This window comes from Schistocerca gregaria, chromosome 7, assembly GCF_023897955.1.
Source record: "Schistocerca gregaria isolate iqSchGreg1 chromosome 7, iqSchGreg1.2, whole genome shotgun sequence".
Lineage (NCBI taxonomy): Eukaryota > Metazoa > Arthropoda > Insecta > Orthoptera > Acrididae > Schistocerca > Schistocerca gregaria.
The window spans coordinates 223,953,935-223,967,853 of NC_064926.1; the positions used below are offsets into that span (position 1 = coordinate 223,953,935).

The 13,919-nt window shown below is 44.2% G+C and overlaps 1 protein-coding gene across 2 annotated transcripts in view; it reads left to right on the top strand.

The window, feature by feature from the left end:
• LOC126281648 (probable 4-coumarate--CoA ligase 1) overlaps positions 1 to 13,919 on the top strand; it is a 142,136-nt gene that overhangs the window by 58,925 nt on the left and 69,292 nt on the right. The gene's annotated exons all lie outside the window — the stretch shown is intronic.

Here is a 13,919-nt window from a genome sequence, read left to right on the forward strand (position 1 = left end):
CCTCCGAGACTGCCGAAACAGCTCTGATCTTCCAGCCGAACCACTTCGCCCGCCATCCAAGTTAGGCGCGATCCGAAGGTCTCTGAAGTTTTTCGTGTGCCTTTACGTTAAGTAATGTTTATTATTTTGCTGTTAATTAATACTTCTGAAATAATTAAATGATAGCCTGCCATTGAGAAATACTTTTATATGAAATGAAAGTAAATTCACTGTTCGGTTTTTCTGATACACTACTGGCCATTAAAATTGCTTCACCAAGAAGAAATGCATATTGGACAAATATATTATGCTAGAACTGACATGTGATTACATTTTCACGCAATTTGGGTGCATAGATCCTGAGAAATCAGATCCCAGAACAACCACCTCTGGCCGTAATAATGGCCTTGGTACGCCTGGGCATTGAGTCAAACAGAGCTTGGAAGCCGTGTACAGGTAAAGATGCCCATGCAGCTTCAACACGATACCACAGTTCATCAAGACTGGCGTATTGTGACGAGCCAGTTGCTCGGCCACAAATGACCAGCCGTTTTCAATTCGTGAGAGATCTGGAGAATGTGCTGGCCAGGGCAGCAGTCGAACATTTTCTGTATCCAGAAAGGCCCGTGCAGGACCTGTAACATGCGGTCGTGCAATATCCTGCTGAAATGTAGGGTTTCGCATGGATCTAATGAAGGATAGAGCCACGGGTCGTAACACATCTGAAATGTAACATCCACTGTTCAAAGTGCCGTCAATGTGTACAAGAGGTGACCGAGACGTGTAACCAATAGCACCCCATATCATCACGCCGGATGATACACCAGTATGGCGATGACGAATACACGCTTCCAATATGGGTTCACCGCGATGTTGCCAAACACGGATGCAACCATCATGATGCTGTACGCAAAACCTGGATTCATTCGAAAAAAATGACGTTTTGCCATTCGTGCACCCAGGATCGTCGAGTAAACCATCGCAGGCGCTCCTATCTGTGATGCAGCGTCAAGCGTCAAGAACACCGCAGCCGTGGTCTCCGAGCTGATAGTCCATGCTGCTGCAAATGTCGTCGAACTGTTCGTGCAGATGGCTGTTGTCTTGAAAACGTCCCCATCTGTTGACCCAGGGAGCGAGATGTGGCTGCACGATCCGTTACAGCCATGGGGATAAGATGCCTGTCGTCTCGAATGATAGTGATACGAGACCGCTGGGATCCAGCACGGCGTTCCGTATTACCCTCCTGAACCCACCGATTCTTTATTATGCTAACAGTCACTGGATCTCGACCAACGCGAGCAGTAATGTCGCGATACGATAAATCACAATCGCGATAGGCTACAATCCGACCTTTATCAAAGTCGGAAACGTGATGGTACGCATTTCTCCTCCTTGCACGAGGCATCACAACAACGTTTCACCAAGCAACGCCGGTCAACTGCTGTTTGTGTATGAGAAATCGGTTGGAAACTTTCCTCATGTCAACACGTTGTATGTGCCGCCACCGGCGCCAATCTTATGTGAATGCTCTGAAAACCTAATCATTTGCATATCACAGCATCTTCTTCCTGTCGGTTAAATTTCGCGTCTGTAGGACGTCATATTCGTGGTATAGTAATTTTAATGGCCAGTAGTGTATTAATAACAGAAGTTTATCGTTCTGGCGCCCTACTTTCGAAATTAGCAGTCAATCGCGGAGGAGGACAACAATTTAAGCGGTCTTTCTCATGGTATATGCACCGAATAAACCATCTGTCACCAGTATCTGACACCACGTTACGTCATCCTCCCAATGCTAGCTTCTCAACCAACATAAGAACAAGTAATTGGAGCTGAATATGATGGCTGTAAAGCCAGAAATATTACAAATTGTATATTACATAACAGTTTATTTACGATTCTCTTGTGACGTGCCGATATTTAATGAAGTATGTCGTTGTCTTTTAAGAAAAAAAAAATGGCTGGTAAGCAGCAGAACACCCGACCCTTTCCAGAAAAAACCGTCGTATATCTACTCAGTAACGTGATGTTTTCATCGCTCACTTCCAGTGATTATGGAACGTAGGAAACTGGAATGAAATGCAGTACCTACATTATCCAACGTTCCAAATATAGCACCACTATTGTAAGTGAAGGTAAAATCAACCTGACGTGAAAACAAACGATAACAGCAACAAAATTTTCTTCTAACGCAGAAGAACTCAGTTCGATAAATGTTGCTATACCTGAGAAACACACGGCAAGAATCTTCAAAACATTCGCTTTTGAAGCGAAAGTAATTACGTTTACAAAAGTGTTCGTGTACTTGAAAGTCGAATGAGACGTAAGAATGGGCAAATCATTAGACTTGCTTGTCATGGAACGTGCTTATGACAATAACAACAGGTAACAAGATAAATACACCAGCGGAAAAATGCTCCTGTCGGATGAAAAAGAGGCGAATATGCTCCAGTTTAAAAGGCTGTTGACTGAAAAGTGGGGTATCAGCTGCCTAGTTCTACCTCCCTCAAACCTCTAAAAATTTTCCCAAAAATTTTGGCATGTGAACATATTCATGATCTTTTTAACTTGCAGCTCACCTCTCACTCCCACAAGCTCTCCTAACAGTAACTCCCTCACACCCACTAGTCCACTGCTCAAACCCATCCACTCCCACGTGCCCGTGGGCCCGTTCCCACCCACGCATTCAGCCCAACTCATTGACATTATCCGTTTGTGCCTCTCTATCGTTGCTCCAAGTCTGGCAGTCGCAGTCGTTCCGTCCAACTACTACAATCTCCTCTCACTGTCACTATCTCCCTCTTGCTCTCTCTCACTCTCTCTCTCTCTCTCTCTCTCTCTCTCTCTTTCTCTCTCTCTCTCTCTCTTACTGTTGCTACCTCATTCATTCCTTCCCCCTGCTGCTCTCTTTTCTCACTGTCGCTATTTCTCTCTTCCACTTTGTCACTGTCATAGACTCAGTCTCCTTGTGGATAACATCGGAAGTTCACTGGGGCTTTTTGCGGATGATGCTGTGATATATCGAGAGGTTGTAACAAAGGAAAATACAAACAAGTGTAATGTGCTGCGAAAACAAAGAAAGAAAGATCCTTTATCATTTACCTACAATATAACAGGTCAGCAACTGAAAGCAGTTAATTCCACAAATTATCTGGGAGTAGGCATTAGGAGTGATTTAAAATGGAATGACCATATAAAATTAATCGTCGGTAAAGCAGATGCCAGACTGAGATTCATTGGAAGAATCCTAAGGAAATGCAGTCCGAAAACAAAGGAAGTAGGTTACAGTACACTTGTTCGCCCACTGCTTGAATTCTGCTCACTGGTGTGGGATCCGTACCTGATAGGGTTGATAGAAGAGATAGAGGAGATCCAACGGAGAGCAGCGCGCTTCGTTACAGAATCATTTAATAATCGCAAAGGCGTTACAGAGATTATAGATAAACTCCAGTGGAAGACTCTGCAAGAGAGAAGCTCAGTAGCTCGGTACGGGCTTTTGTTGAAGCTTCGAGAACATACCTTCACCGAGTAGTCAAGCAGTATATTGCTCCCTCCTACGTATATCTCTCGAAGAGACCATGAGGATAAAATCAGAGAGATTAGAGCCCACACAGAGGCAAACCGACAATCTTTCTTTCCACGAACAATACAACATTGCAATAGAAGAGAGAACCGATAGAGGTACTCAAGGTACCCTCCGCCATACATCGTCAGGTGGCTTTCGGAGTATGGATGTAGATGTAGACGTAGATCATTGACTCTCACCCATGTCCACATTTCCGACTGTTTACTCCTCTCTCACTGACACAGTCTTCTTCCACTATTTTCCTAGAACTGTTCTTTAACTGTCAGCTCTGTTCCACTGCCACCGTGCCACCCCTTTTCTCTTACTCCGCCATCGTCTCCTTCGTTTTTTCTGTACTGCCACCATTGTCTACTATTTCCATTATTTATTCCTTTTCCGTCTCTTTCCCTCCCTCCCACTGTCTCCTTTCTCAGCACAAAAAGAGGCTCGAATATCTTCGCATGCCAAAGTTTTTGAGGAAAGTGCTGAGGAAAGTAGAATGAGGCAGCTGACATCCCACTTTTCAATCAGTCTGTCAAAAAGGAGCATGCCGTCTTATTGTGCTCCCATAGAATCATTTTACCGCTGGCTCCCTTGGTTTCCTTGCCACAGTAGGACAAGTGACTCATATGAAAAGAACTTTATGGGTCAGTAAATTTTTCATTGTTTACCTATACGAAACTGAAAAAACGCGGATCTGATTTTACAGCTCAGACCGGATTTAACGAGCACAAATATTTTGCATGTGCTTCAGTACAACTACTTGGCTTTCCCAGGACACTTCTGATGATAACGGAGACACTTTGCAACATATTTGTCCTTGGTACTTCACTTCATAAATTACATTTTTGTCCCACACCGGGTTTTACGTGCAGCTTTTAACGCTTGTAGATAGAGTAACTATAATCGTCTGTATCTGAAAAACATTGTTCCATATCGGAATCTTAGGAATATATAGTAAACATTTCAGCGATTTTCTGCCAACAGCCGTCTTGGAATCCGCTGCTCGGCTTTGATGAGAAAAAGTGGTTAAAAAATGCTTTTGAGGTTTTTTGTAAGGAACCGCTCATAAACTAATGGTGCCTCCATAAGCACCTTAAGGCCCACCGTAGACCACATCAAATGCGAAAAGAAACAACAGATTCCTCGCACGTGAAATATATGTTTATATTTTCTTGCTTTCAGCGGAGTACTCTGCAATTATACACATGTTCGAAAGTATTTCTTGAATAATAAGTTGTTTCTTATGTCATTGAATCAGTGACATTTTGGCTGTTTTTACATTTATTTCTCTATTGTTCGGGTCTCTTGATAATTAACTAATGGTTGGAACGTAAAAATTTAATAGCTATTTCGTTAATTAATTAGAAATATAATTAAAAACAAGCAGGTATTTTACGCCTGGCTTTCTCGCCGTTGCGCGCGCTAGTGCCGTTCCAACAGGAGGCGGTAACAGTTTTCACAGCAGTGAGTGCCACGACTCTAGACTGTGGTTGTACAGTACTGTATTGTCGCGAGCGTGAAATGATGTCAAGGAGATAGAATGAGGTACTGCCAAAGTACAGGAAGTTAGGTTCACTATGGCAAGCGATTTGTGATTCCAGTTTGAACAGTGAAACTAGCAGCAATGTCGTTCCGCAGCAGTTCGTTGAAACATTCGTACAGATTGAAAGATGGTCAGACAGGTGTTGTGAGCGTGGGGTTGATCTGCTATTCTGTTATTCTGCGAAACGGATTAATCTGAGATGTACCCTTTACCCTGTGGCTCCTGCAAGATGCAATTTCCACCCCCACACTACTACAGAAGTCAGACAGACGCTCCTAACGTTCTAAAGAGAAATGCATGAAAAACTTTCAGCAATAAATATCTTCTGGAGTCGTCCGCTGTAAGGAAATAACACAAAAATTCACGTAATTTCTTACGCAACTAGTGAGATACTTGGGTACTGGAGTAGTGCTAGTTAGTGTAAGAAAAACATGAAACTAACGAAAATTATTATTTATTTTGCAAAAATTTTGAGAAATCACAATGGCACCTTTAGTTATGAATTGAACAAGTTATATCCTGGTTCTTCTTGGAATGTCAAGTTACCTCTAAAGGACAGGATTCACTAATGAAATTTCTATACAACGTTTAATTGTTATTGACTTGGCAGAATGTCTGAGAGGCACACCTACTCAACTTGAATAATTATCCTTTAGAATGTTGCTAGGTACGATCGAGGCTGTCGCGTGTGAAATGCAGTGAAGTGTACTGTTGTGGAGGAAATATGGGGCTCGCAATATCTGTAGCACACAATACCGTAAGCTGCAATGACTGCTGTCTGCGCCGCTCGCTGCTGACAAATAAGATAACTCTCGTTCTATCTGGATTGACCTTCACCAATAAAACTCTCCCTAATCCTTGATGAAGTCAAGGATTCCTATTCGTCCCTAATCTAACTATTGGCGTGGTACACCGGTCAGATAACCAGTCCACCGCGATGCCACTCAAAAATTAGCTCGCAGGCGTTTAACTATAACTCTGTCCGTTCACACCGCACAATAAGTGTGTCGGCCAACACAGTGAACAACGCTTAATCGCAAGGACTCAATATAGAGAGTCGCACTTCGATTCGCTCTCGATAGAGGTGCTCTGCCAGTGAAGTACTGAGGAGAGACTTGTTCCTCGCTCCAAGAGCGACAACGGAACGGCGCCTCTCCACGCTAGACGTGAAGGGGTACATCTTTCGGTCTCTTCCATTACTCCTTCAGCTCAAGTTGTCATAAATGTCTGCCAATCAGCATTGCTCTTCTAAAACGGGAGAATGACGTTTACGTTTAAGGTGACCAATCCTGAAATCTGTAGTATCGGCGTTTGGCGTTTGCTGCCTCCCTGTGAAAATCTCTGAAACTGCGTGCTATGTGTAAAGAATGCATATGCTGGCCGCTCCCACACGATGTAGCGGAATTTGCTTTTAAGCCGAACACGGGATCGTTCCTCCTTTCCCTCGGGCGAACTCTGTTTCTCCACGGGCGTCCACCAGCCGACATAGATGGGTTGGGACTGGCCTCCTGGCGTGCTGTTGCCTCTCTCGAACTAAAATCTCCCGTGACCGTCCTGTCTGGAATGTATGTGTGTACGTCAGCCTCGAGTATTTCAACCACGGTGCGCACTTGCGATTTATTAGTTATCTGCATATCGTTTACATGAATTCATACAACATTGACTTTATCTTATCGAGTTTGGGTTCGAATGAAGCGTCTTGGTGTGCAGAATATGATTGTGAGGGCGGAATATGTAAGCAATGAAGGTCAGGAGACCATAACGTCTTACAGTGTTAATGACGTAAATGGCGGTATCATTCCTGACGACAAAGTGATCGCCATTTGTTCGCCTGCAGAAAATGACGCTAGTGATAAGAATCTGAAGACACATCAGGTGCAGCAAAATAGCAGTTAATAGGGAACGCCAAGTGGATGGAACTTCGGTCGAACTAACACTGGTCAAACGGCTGCGTAATCGTGCTATCAGTAAACGAAACACAAATGTGGCTCAAACCAAACTCAGTGATTATGTCAGTGTGCAAGAATCATGTTTCTCAGTGCCTGGTCACAATACATGAAGATAATGTAGAATTCGTGTGTTTACTTGGAAACAAATATAAAGCATTGTTCATAAAATGTAACCAATGGGTCTCTAATTTCGTCCGTAATATCCATATTATTCGAATTTTTGATAACCCGGATGACTGTCGGTCCCACTTTTCCCGGATAAACAAGGTTCTACTGTATATAAAGATCAACACCGTGAACTGAACCATGAATCTAAACTGTGTGCCGCATTCACGGGCTTTGTGCTCCCTGCTACAGATTACAGCCACTTTAAATGGGCTGTACCATTCCACGCTGCAATTACCTCAGAGGGACAAGATGAAAAGGAACTGAAAAATGGGTACTCACAGACCCTGCATAAAAATGGTCAGATGTTATTGTGGGGGGAGGGGGGAGGGGGGGGAGAGGGGGAGGGGGGGAGGGGGAGGGGGGCCGAGCCTTACTTTACACAAAGGAGAAGTAGGAGCCAGCTGATGTGAAAGAAATGGTTGATCCAGATTCTCACTGGGTATCAAGCGATCTCATCTCTAACAAGCCATTAGTCATCACTGCTAAACATTCTCTTACTAAAGTCAGTGGGAGGAATGTTGTTTGATCGAGAGCAAATATCTCTCACACACAACACTTATCATGTTGCATTACATTTATAGAATGTCGTACCGTCATACTACTGAATAAACCCCAAATAGATCAAAGAACTGGCATTTGATTAGTCCTGTGTCTGACACTTGTCAACAGATGGACTGGGTAATTATAGAGGAATAGAAGAAATACTGAAGTTGTACTTAATGATCATTAATTTGCGATGTCAAATAGCATAAAATCATTTCTTGCATTGTGTCGGTATGTGATGCAACATCAATACCTATCCACGCACCATCAGTATACCGTCAATCACTGCACATCTGTTATACGACATATTTCGGATTTAAAGAAAGCTCTATGCAGTCTCTGTCATCAAACGACAATGTCCCAAGCGCAAGTTTACACTACATCTTTATCATCTTTATAAGAAATTAGTGACCCACTCGTGCTTTGTACAGGTATCACAAAGTGTCTATGACCGTCCGACTGAAGTGGCATAGCAGATTTGTTTCTTGCAGGGCACTGTACAGAGATACGATCAAATTCAGAAACAACGTTAGGTAACTGAATATTATCACTTTTATATAACTGGCGCACTCCAGAAAGGTGCTCAGTGCCGCAAGTGTTATCTGTTCCGTATTTAATCAGCGCTTCGAAAGGCATCTTGTGACAATGACAAAGCTGAGTAAGATGACGGTGCATGTTTACTGCAGGGGGCACACTGTAGTCAGTGGAGTGGGATTACGTATCTAACCCAAGGTGTTGCTAGGCATCAATTCCTGCAACATTATGAAACAGTACACAGAAACCAACCGTACTGAAACTTCACAGGTTTTGTCACACACAACTGCACTTCAAGGGTAGCATAGAAACACTGAGGAGGACCGTTCTATCTAGAGTTCTGCCCCCTGCCCAGATCCTCAATTTGCTTTGCCAGCTAAAACCTACAATACATGCAACACTGTAAGTCTGTAGAGTGAGAGAAAGAACGGATGGCGGGTAATTAGCCCCTACCACTCGATTCTACGAAACATCGATCAAAGTTTTTTAACCGAAATAAGGGCTTTGTCTGCGACTCAATTCAGCAACTTAAAATACCACATTATTTATATATTATGCATCTAGTGAACCTTTCCTTTAATCTGCTGGTGTCAGATTCCTTTCTTCACTATGCCCTCATGCTTAACTTCGCTGCTAGCATCTTGATGCTTGATGCTGGCATATTGCATCTCACTGGAAGCTTTTTGCTAGAATCCGTTCACATCATAGTTTAGTACATTGCTTGCAATGGTATGAAACGGAAATAATGTTCTCTGCATAGTCTGACGACAGTAATACTGGTTCGTTAAGGCTAAAAAAAAATGGCTCTGAGCACTATGGGACTCAACTGCTGTGGTCATTAGTCCCCTAGAAATTAGAACTACTTAAACCTAACTAACCTAAGGACATCACACACATCCATGCCCGAGGCAGGATTCGAACCTGCGACCGTAGCAGTAGCACGGTTCCGGACTGCGCGCCTAGAACCGCGAGACCACCGCGGCCGGCATAAGGCTAAAAGTTAGGTTACAGTCATGCCGAAAGAAGAGCTGGTATGGAAGCACCTGCTCTATCAACAGGTCAACAATTGTCTAGTGCACTTTCTCCGACAGTTACGAATATCGCACTAAATTTTCCGTTTTATTTTAAATATAATGAACCAGAATTACAAGGGGCGTTCAATAAGTAATGCAATATTTTTCATCTGAAAGCAGGCTGTTTATATTCAGGATTCCAGTACACCATATTTTCCTACATTCTTTTACTTACAAAACCCTACTTTTCAACATAATCTCCGTTCTATGCGATGGCCTCGATTTACCTTATTGGAAGGGCCTATATGCCCACGTGGTACCACTCCATTGATCGACATCGGAGCCAACTTGTTGCTGCAACAATAATCTCTCCCCCTAATGCTTCCTGCACAGTGCATCCTTCATTGGGCCAAACACACGGAAGCCGGAAGGTGTGAGGTCCTGGTTGTAGGATGGATGAGAAGGAAAACTCTAATGTTTGGTAAGCTCATCTCGAGTGCGCAGACTTCAGATTCTTTGAGTTGTCTTGAAGAAGAAGAAGTTCGTTTGCGTTTTGGTAGAGACGAACACGCTGAAGTCGTTTCTTCAGTTTCCTGAGGGTAGCGCACCACATTTAGAGTTGATTGTTCCACATAATGGGGTCATCAATCAGAATAGCATCTTCAGAGTCCCAGAATACCATCGCCATGACTGTGCTGGCTGAGGGCGCGGCTTTGAACTTTTTCTCTGGTGGAGAAGTGGTGTGGCGCCACTCTATGGATTGCTGTTTTGTTTCCGGTTCGGAGTGATGAATCCATGTTTCATCGCATGTGACGATGCTGGAGAAAAAATTGTCACGATCAGCTTCGTAACACCCAAGCAGTTCCGCACAGATGGTCCTTCGTTGCTCTTTAAGGTCTTCCGGTATGTGGCGAACAACGCAGCGAGCACTCACCTTTGAGTACCCTAACTCATGGACGAGTGTGACAGCTCTACCAACAGACCTCCAGTTGAGTAGTGATGTCTAACTCTGATCCGTCGATCACCTCGAATGTTGTCCGCAAGTCCCAATATCGCAGAAGTCATGGCTGTGTGCGACCGGCCGGGGCGAGGAAAATTCGACAGGTTTGCGCGATCTTGTTGCGATAATGAAAGACTCGTCGACCAACGACACGCCGTGCTTTTGTTCACTGCAAGGTCTCCCTAGGCATTCCACAAACACCCATGAATATCTGCTATGTTCTGGTTTTTCGCCAAACGAAACTCAATGGCGGCGCTCTGCTTGTGACGCACCTCCATTAGAGAAGCCATTAGAAGGCCACGTGTAGCGCCACCAGCTCTCGGAACTTCATGAAACTGTAGTGACTGAAACAGGAATATTCTACGATATCCAACAACAAACTCAGCATTTTTTTTCTCCAGAAATAGTCCGAAAAAAAGTGTTCCATTATTTATTGACTGCCCCCCCCCCCCCATAGCTAACCATAAGATAATTCAACCTGCAGCTTTATTAATGCAATTTCTGTGGATGAGTGATTACTAGAACTATTCACAGTGAAATAATGGTTCTTTAGTTTTTATCTTCAATTACTTCATGTGCTATGTCTGTCACAGGTAGGTATGTCCTCACACATTCATTTGTACTTCATGTTCTATGTCTCCCAAAGCGAGATTATCGTGTAGATATTTTAACAAATGAGATTGCTTGCTAGATATTTGTGCATCACCTAGAAGCGTGTGGGGTCCGCACCAAATAGACTGATGCTGACATGATATTGTCAGCTGATACTGAGTGTGTACAAATAATGGTAAATTGAATATTCACTGATTTATGTGACCTTCGTGTGAGCTTCACGTAAATGCTGAGACACTAGAATTGGCAGACTCTTGAACACAAATGATAATGAGCGTATGGCATTGGTGGCCGCCGCTCCACAAGTTCTTTAACGCCACTATGGTGACTTGCGAGTGAATGAGGATGAAATGATGATGAACGACACCAACACCCAGTCATCTGGAGGCAGAGAAAATCCCTGATCCCGCCGGGAATCGAACCCGGGACCCCGTACGCGGGAGGCGAGAACGCTACCGCAAGACCACGAGCCGCGGACAAGACAAACGCTAACCATGCTGTAAAACCCCTTACAAAGTTGCAAGAACAACATTAAGGAATCTCACGAATCTAGAAACGTGCTACCGCCTGCTATGTATCATTCCTGCAGGGATTGCTAAGAATAATTACAAATTGTGCTGAGGCATTTAAGTAGTCACTTTTTTTCGTTCTATACGCGTATGAAATGGCAAATAATAATAAGTGGCACAATGGGAAATACCCTCTGTTATGCGCTAGATATTGGTTTGCAGGGTATGAAAGTAGATGTTGTATGATGCGCGAGAAACCGCATATAAAAGGAGCAGACATCTAAACAAAGGGTTTGAAGCAGCTAACCTTGAAGCAGCTAATCCCAGTTGAAGGATCAGGATGGTTTGCAATGGTCGCAGCTCCATATACAAACGAGCTTAATATCCGCGTCAGGAGAGGACGGGTAGCAGCACTGCGAGAAGCGGGCCATGCCAGTGAAACTGCAGCATGAACGTATCAAACTTTTAGCTGCAGCGACGGGGCATCGTTGTGTAACAGCAAGATAACGCGGCTTCGCTCTAACGGCGCAGCACCGGAAGCTCTATGAAACAAACAATGCCGAGAAGCCTCTTGACATAAGTACCCCTGCACTATGATCGCGACAGAGACACGGTGATCCACATTCTTCTATGGATATGAACTGCTGACATCTTTCCCAATGCACAGCTTTTGTGACTCGCTCCTATCCCTGAAAACTACTCTGAGGAATGGACATTATATAACAGTGCCTGTGTTAGTCCGAATTACGATGCAAACTTCCTTCGGACATGCCTGCATGACCAAAGGAACTTTACGTCATAATTAGAAATAATATAAGAAGTGCTATGTCGTTTTATCCACCGACAATGGACAAGTGATTTTTACTTGAGTCTCTCCTGTGCTGCAATATACACAATAGATGAATGAGTATACACTGCGTCTACAGACGTTAAAGTAACCTCTGGCGTGCAACAGGGGAGTGTTATGGGACCATTGCTTTTCACAATATATATAAACGACCTAGTAGAAAGTGTCGGAAGTTCCATGCGGCTTTTCGCGGATGATGCTGTAGTATACAGAGAAGTTGCAGCATTAGCAAATTGTAGCGAAATGCAGGAAGATCTGCAGCGGATAGGCACTTGGTGTAGGGAGTGGCAACTGACCCTTAACATAGACAAATGTAATGTATTGCGAATACATAGAAAGAAGGATCCTTTATTGGATGATTATATGATAGCGGAACAAACACTGGTAGCAGTTACTTCTGCTAAATATCTGGGAGTATGCGTGCGGAACGATTTGGAATGGAATGTTCATATAAAATTAATTGTTGGTAAGGCGGGTACCAGGTTGAGACTCATTGAGACAGTCCTTAGAAAATGTAACCCACCAACAAAGGAGGTGGCTTACAAAACACTCGTTCGACCTATACTTGAGTATTGCTCATCAGTGTGGGATCCGTACCAGATCGGGTTGACGGAGGAGATAGAGAAGATCCAAAGAAGAGCGGCGCGTTTCGTCACAGGGTTATTTGGTAACCGGAGGTGTTTAGCAAACTCAAGTGGCAGACTCTGCAAGAGAGGCGCTCTGCATCACGGTGTAGCTTGTTCGCCAGGTTTCGAGAGGGTGCGTTTCTGGATATGGTATCGAATATACTGCTTCCCCCTACTTATACCTCCCGTGGAGATCACGAATGTAAAATTAGAGAGATTCGAGCGCGCACGGAGGCTTTCAGGCAGTCGTTCTTCCCGCGAACCATACGCGACTGGAACAGAAAAGGGAGGTAATGACAGTGGCACGTAAAGTGCCCTCCGCCATACACCGTTGGGTGGCTTGTGGAGTATGAATGTAGATGTAGATGTAGATGTGATCAAAGTATCCGGACACCCCCAAAAACATACGGTTTTCATATTAGGTGCATTGTGCTGCCACCTGCTGCCACGTATTCCATATCAGCGCCGTCAGTAGTCATTATACATCGTGAGACAGCAGAACGGGGCTCTCCGCGGAACTCGCGGACTTCGAACCTGGACAGGTGATTGGAAGTCACTTGTCATACGTCTGTACGCGGGATTTCCGCAATCCGAAACATGCCTAGGACCAATGTTTCCGATGTGATAGTGAAGTGTAAACGTGAAGACACACATACACCACAAAAGCGTCCAGGCTGACTTCGTCTGTTGACTGACAGAGACCGCTGACAGTTGAAGAGGATCATAATGTGTAATAGTCAGACATCTATCCAGATCATCGCACAGGATTTCCAAACAGCATCAAGATCCACTGCGAGTACTATGACAGGCGGGAGGTGAGAAAACTTGGGTTTCATGGTCGGCGGCTGCTCATAAGCCACACATGACGCCGGTAAATACCAAACGACGCTTCGATTGGTGTAAGGAGCGATAACATTGGACGATTGAACAGTGGATAAACGTTGCGTGGAGTGAAGAATCACGGTACACAATGTGGCGATCCGATGTGTGTATGACGAATGCCCCTGTGAATGTCGTCTGCCAGCGTG